General features: G+C 42.8%; 1 protein-coding gene across 1 annotated transcript in view; it reads right to left on the reverse strand.

Annotated features, from left to right (window-relative positions):
* Nucleotides 1-7,299, reverse strand: part of Otoa (otoancorin) — an 82,144-nt gene that overhangs the window by 7,475 nt on the left and 67,370 nt on the right. The gene's annotated exons all lie outside the window — the stretch shown is intronic.

A 7,299-nucleotide genomic window follows, 5' to 3' on the forward strand; every position in this document is an offset into this window, starting at 1 on the left:
ATATTTCCAGCATCCAACTCCTCAACTCTCCAGCAAAATCTTCTATGTCCTGCCCCTCCCTGCCTCTGCTCAAACCATCTCCTCCATATGAAGTGTACTTCTGTATTTCCAACTATTAAAACCCAGACATTCCCTGTGTTTTAGGTCAATTCAAATGTCATCTCATCATGAAAAGCTCAAGCTAGAATGATTTTTCCCTTCTCTCTTTTCTACAGAACTGTATTATTTCTCAATCTTTGGTTTCAGACACTAGAAATGATTTTTGCACTTAAAAGTAAAATTACACAGGGTATCTCCGATGAAGTTTAAGGGTGATGATTACAGGGTCATGCATAATTCTGTCAGAGAAGCGATTCAAACTTCATGGAAAACCACTCTCTCCTACTCTCCCCTCACCCCACGTAGTTCAGCTGGAGCCAGCTGCATCATGGCCTATCCTGTGCTAATCTTGTCATTTCTCTGACTGGCCACAGTGACTGGCTCTAGATTAGTCATGTAATTTAGCCAGAACTAACCAAATTTTTGGATAGATTAATTCAAAAAACTTTTTGTTTTTCTTCTTGAACTTAGAAAAAAAATCACACAGGCATCCTTGAAATAAATGATACACATATGTATCTTCTAGAACCCAATACGCTGAGAAAGCCTACCTATGAAGAATGAAGCAAATACAAAAGAAAGCAGAGTCCCTTGATATTGGAAGAGCTAGATTCCCAGCAATAGTCTTGAAGCTCCTAATGAAGCTGTCCCTGAACTCTGAATTTGAACTTTTCTGTTATGAACAATGCGGTGGTCTGAATGAGAACGGCCCCCAGAGAGTCATATATTTGACTACTTGGTCCCCAGTTGGTGGAACAAGTTGGGAAGGATTAGGAGGAGTGGCCTTTTGAAGTATTATCACTGGGGGTGGGCCTTGAGGTTTCAAAAGCCATACCATTTCCAGTTACCAGCACCCTGCCCCTGCCTTGTGACTGTGGGTTAGATGTAAGTTCTCAGCTACTATTCCAGTGCCGTGCCTGCCTGGTGCCATGTTCACCACCATGATAGTCATGCCCCCTCTAGAACTTTGAGTCCCCAAATTAAACATGTTCTTTTATAAGCTGCCTGGGTCATGGGTGTTTTGTCACAGCAGTAGAACAGTAGCTAGGACAAACATCAATCAATTCCTGCCCTCACTTAGGTGAGTTTACATTGAATTTGTGGCTGCTTATGAATAAATGGACCCTGATTCACTTGATTTGCCTAGACCGGACCTGAAAAAGATCCAAACCAACTCCTTGGGGCTGAGCTACAAACTGAAGGATGGGTACTTCAAGGCTGATGAGAGCAGATAGGAAGAGATCAGAAGATGAAGATGAGGAGAAAGCATCCAAGTGTGAACATCCAGCATTTCCCAGTGGGAGCAAAGATGATGGGACATAGTCACCCTCCCTCCTTCCTCGGGGTCAGCCATATGCATCATACAATACAAAGGTGATGCGCTGAGAAACACCGCAATGCTGAAGTGGGGTCCCACTTTCCATGTGGCTGCTGCTGTCCCATCCCTCAAGTCTATTTAATGTCTCTATTCTCAGAGACAGCTATCCCCCTGGACTCCCCCACCTCAAACAGCATCCCCTTTCGCTATTCTTATGAACATCCCCTCTATCTTCTGTTCCCCCTCTATCACTTACTTTTTGCCTGTCTCACTAGTAGATCCCCAAAGCATCATGCCTAGCTTGTCGTTGTGTTCCAAGTAGCTAGCCTAAAGCCTGCTATATACTTTATGAGTGATTGAGTGAAGAAATGACCATCTGAGTGAGTGAGCCATATACATCATAGAAAAACATATGCCTCTCTGAGAAGACACCATTTTGATGCCTTCCCAAGATGATGATGGTAGTTACAAAATAATCCCACACTAGTTCAGATTTACGTATAATAAAGGGTTATTTATTTAGGGGAGACTCACAGATCACTGTCCTAGATCACAGTCCTCTGCACAAATGAGAAACAGGAACAGAGTCTAGCAGTGGGAAGTGAAAACTGGAAGCAAGAGAGTGAGTGCACACTTTACAGCTGCATTTATAGTATAAGAGACCAAGCTCGAGTGGGCTGCTATCTTAAAGGCTGGTGGCTGAAGGAGCTGAAGGAGCCCCCACAGCCCCAAGACAGACTCCACTATGGTTTGAATATGAAATGTCCATATGTCAAACACTAGATCCCCAGTTGGGGCAGTAGTTTTGAAGATTGTGGAAACTTTAGAAGGTAGAAAGTTGACTACTGGGGCATGCCTTTAAAGGCTCTACCTGCTCCCCTTTCTCACTCTGTGCCACCAGTCCACCTTGAGGTGAAGCACCTCCTTCACCACACACTACTGCCACCACGATGTTCTGCCCAAGGACACGTAGCCACATGACCATGGCCCAAACCCTCTGAAACCATGAATGAAATAAGTCTTTCCTCTTTTAAGTTATTCATGTTAGATATTTTGTTACAACAAGAAGAAATGGACAGATTAGTCACTGATGAGTTGCCTTCAGTGGTTACATAGCTTTTAGCAGCTATAGATGAGGTCGGAACACTGAATGCAGATAGCTTCAGCTGCAGCTTCAGTCTGCATGGCCCTGACTGGATGGTGATATGGGCTCGGAGTAATAGAAGCTAGTACATTGGAGACACAGTGTTTGCTGCACCACTCAGACCACTTTACCTCACTGCCTCGTCTACTCCCCACCACAGCCTGGTTAGTCAAATATTAACAGCCCCTTTCACAAATAACCCACTGAGGTATGAAAAGGCTAAATGATATCTATTTGCTAGGAACTAATAATTCTATGTCAAAAAAATCTGATGGAGGCTGGTTAAAGGCCTGCTGTGCAAGCGTGAAGATGGGAATTTGAATCTCAAGAACCCATATTAATGTCAGGCAAGCATGGAACCACTCCAGCGCCATAGACGGGGATCCCCAGAGAAAGCTTACTAGCTAGACTAGCCAAATCAATGAGATTTGAGTTCAATTAAGAGACCTTGGATAAAATGGAGAGAGAGCAAGGAAGTCTCCCAGTGTCAATCTAGGGCACACACGCACACACACAACAAGAAATTTTAAAGCCCAGGCAGTGGGACACCACAGTTGTCTTAGCCAATACAGATGTTTGCCTCTGGAAGGAAAACACGGAAATTCAGCAGCACCTAGTATCCCCAGACAGTCGAGTACTAGCTAGGCAGGCCCCACCCTGCCTGGCTCCCGAGATTAGGCAAGAACAGACCATTCCGAGTGGTGTGACCATAAACTGGATTTTTCTTATTAAATCTTCACAATCAGATTTTACTAGTTGGCTCATGGCAATTTGTGCTCCTCAAATATCATGGATGCCCATTTTCAGATGAAAGTGCAAAATTACAATTCAAATAAAATTGCCTTGAAGATGTGGTATTAAATTGCCCTTGAACCTTAAACCCAGAAAATGCAAGCTCAGCCCGCGAGGTGATAAGTCAAAATATATTTTCTTGAATGACTGGACCAGTGTATGTGTAAATGATTCTGGGACAATTAATACCAACACTTGTAGGCAATATTAACCACTGAAAAATGAGTAGCTGTAAGATTTCAATCTCTCTGTTCATCCCTCTGGCTTCGATAATAGTTTTTTCCCCCTTCTATTAGGTTTTAAGCTGAACTATCTGATAATGTAGTTCCTCCAGGTCTGACTATTAATCTAGAAACATGCATTTAAAGGTTTGATTGGAGGCTGAAGTTGAAGAACTGACTGCAAATGATATATGCAAATGTTACGTTTTCATATCCTTTTCAAACATATTGATATATCTCGCTGCCATCCACGGGAATTAAAACTGGCGCACGGGGAGAGGGATGCTCTCACTTTTAAGTTGGATCTATTTTTTGGTTTCTTCCAGGCTGCAAATAAATTCATTTTAATATCAGGAATGGAATGTGGCATTTCCTAAACTAGTTAAAACCAGTTTTAGAGTCAGAGAGCCATGGGACTGCAGAATGTTAGTGGAAAGAGCTTCGGATCATTGGGTGTCATCCTTTCCATTCTGCAAACAATAAAACCAACTCAGAGAAAGGGAAGTGACTGTGGTACTGGTGACCCAGGATGCTGAGGACAATGATAAAAAGACTAGGGACAGCAACTGCTGTTTGAATGTGGACTATCCCCCATAAGTTCACCAGTTTGAACATTTGGTCCCCTGCTGTAGCACTGTTTGGGAAGGATGTGGAATCCACAGGAAGTGGAGCCTTGCTGAAGGAAGTAGGTCACCAGGAAGTGAGACTTGAAGCCTATAGGCTGGCCTGACTTCCTGTTCTTTCTGCTTCCTAACCACCCATTCAGTGGGACCAGCTAGCCTCCCTCTATTGCAGACATGCCTCCTTGCCCGAAGTCACACCTTCCCCACCAGAATGGACTATGTCCCCTAAAACGGGGAGCAGGAATAAACACATCCTTCCATAAATAACCCCTTGCCAGGTGCTTTGTCGTAACAGTGAGAAAGGGAACTAATACAATTGTTTTCCTGACCTTCAAATATTATTGTTCAACATGTTTTATTTTTTTAAACGCATTTAATCCTCATGACCAGAATCTCCATATTAGCCATGCTCCGGGCAAGGCATGATTTACACCATGCTGTATTTGAAATCTGCCACTCAGAATCGTGGGGTATCACTTACAAACACCTAGTGAGAGAAGAGCCCACGCATTGGTTTTGCCTGCCCAACACCCATCTCCCTTGGTTTAATAATACCACTACTTTCCCTTCCTTCAGCTACTGCGTTAGTCTTATCTTTCTGCTGTTACAAATTACTACCAACCTGGTGGTAAAACAGATGGATTCACTTACAGTTCTGGAGACTTTAAGTCCTAAAAGGAGTCAGTAGGCTGCATTTCATTCGAGGGTTTTGGAGAGAATGTGTTTCCTTGCTTTTTCTAGCTACTGGTTAGTTCATTCCTTAATTCATGACCATGTAGTCCATCTTCAAAACCATCAGCCTAGCACCTCAAAACCCGTTTCCCTCTGCTTTCATTATTGAATCATCTTCTATGGCTGTGGCATCCTGCCTCCCTCTTACAAGACTCCTCATGAACACATTGGGCCCACCAGGATAATTTTACATCTCATTGTCTTTTTTAAAAAAAATCTTCCTTACATGTATGGATGTGTGCTGAAGTATGTGTACATGTGGTATCTGTGTGCAAGTGCCCATGGATGCCAGAAGAAGACATCAGATCCCCTGGAACTGGAGTAAGGGGCAGTTATGAGCCACACATTGTGAAAGCTGGGAATTGAACCCAGGTCCTCTGCAAGAGCAGTAGGTGTCCAGGCCACATCAAGATCTTTAAATGACTTCCATCTGTAAAGTCGCTTCCTGTGATGGATTGTATTTACAGGTTCTAGGCACTTGGGTTGGAGATCTTTGTGGAAGGAGTCTGATCTGTCTCCATACACCTTCCCCAGTGTCGGGTCACCATGGAGTCAGAAACAGGACTCCGCTCACTGTAGCAGGCATAACCAACTAGCATAGTCTGCCCCAGACAGGAGTGACTGCTCAGAGCTGAGCAACTATAGGAGTGGAGTTAACAGTAGGATTTCCTAATATAATAAACGAAGCAGAGTCACATTTTGATGGGGCTGCTAGTTAGGTAGTGTGTAAACCTAATGATGAAAACACCCCTGAGGGATAGCTGGTCAAGAACGAAGATAACACGGAAGCACTTATGACTAGATACCCCAATGCCTCACCCAATCAAAACTAAAATTCGGGGGGGGGGACTTATTTAGTTTACAGGAGATTAACAACCAAACAGACTTTCAACTTATCATAAACAACTAGAAAACTGAACAAAATTTAGGAAGTAATGACATTAAAATATTGAACAACCAGGGAGCATGTAAGAGTGATCATAAGACAGGGTAAATAAATAAAGGAAGCCCTAAAATTGCTCCCCCCAAAGGCGTTTTCCACATCATAAGGCAGGAAAAACCAATGGATCCCAGTGATCTAGCTACGTTGTAGACATAGATCCAAGGCCAAAAAGCCAGCCTAGCAAGCTACTGTCCCCCACTAGTTCAAATCTCAGCACTTACCAAATAGCAATCCACGTCTGCTGACCTCTAGAAGACAAGGGTATCTTAGCATTCATTTACTCAATACATATTTATTATGCAATGAAACATGCATGTGTAACCATATATTTTTAAAGAAAAGAAATATGTGCTAGTCATGTTTTATGGATACAATTTCTGTACCCAGCATCTAGCCTAAGCCAGTATAAATATCACAGATATTCCCCAGAAAAATGAAATCAAACTCTTAGAATGTTTTTTTCCCATAAGAGCAGCCTCAAAGAACTGACAATCTGGGCTTTTCTATAAATAATTATACAAAAGATGAGAGAGAAGCCCAAGTTCAGGAAGGCCAAAACAGCTCTCATTTCAGGGGCAAAGAAAGAGGAGGAAATTGTAGAGAGAGAGAGAGAGTTCTAGAAATCAGCAATTATGTCTTCTTGAATACTGAGCCCTGATTTCTATATATCAGGATGTCGGGACTGAAAGCACACAGCAGGCAAGAGGCAGCAGAAGTGGTAGGCTAAGCAGTTCTCAAAGTTCATGTGGAGTTGGAAAGAATTTTCTCTCCCGCCAGCCAGAGTGGAGAGACCTTGATATTCATGGAGAATAGGCAGGTTTCTTAGATGAATCGTGTCTCAATGAAGGAAGGACAGAAGGAACCATAGAATAAAGATCACTTTGTCCCCAAAAAAGTTCAAAAGAATGCAATAAAAATATAAAAATTACTTGCAAATACTTATATAGATTGGAGCAAAGACTGTTTTTAACCCCTTTTTTTTTATTGATTTTTCTTGTGCTCTACATTTTTCTCTGCTCCCCTTCCTGCCTCACCCCTCCCCTTCAACCCTCTCCCAAGGTCCCCATGCTCCCAATTTACTCAGGAGATCTTAAGACTGGTATTTTTTAGCAACTACAACTAAGTCAAACTCTTAAAAATGAGAAGTTCATAATGCCCACCAGTCAGTCAAAATTAATAAGTGTCATTGTTTCCTTGCCTTTGGCTCAGAGCAAGTGAAAAATGACTAGGCTTTCAAACACACCTAACCCTTAATTAGGAGAAAAATCAGCCCATAGATACAGACTAAAAAGATGGCTCAGTGGTTGAGGGCACTTGCTGCTCCTCTGGAGGACCAGAGTTCAATTCCCATCACACACATTAGGCAGTTCATAACCCCTGTAACTCCAGCTTCGGAGGACCTCTTCTGTCCTCCAACAGTACCTTCC

Source organism: Microtus ochrogaster, chromosome 8 (assembly GCF_000317375.1).
Source record: "Microtus ochrogaster isolate Prairie Vole_2 chromosome 8, MicOch1.0, whole genome shotgun sequence".
NCBI lineage: Eukaryota > Metazoa > Chordata > Mammalia > Rodentia > Cricetidae > Microtus > Microtus ochrogaster.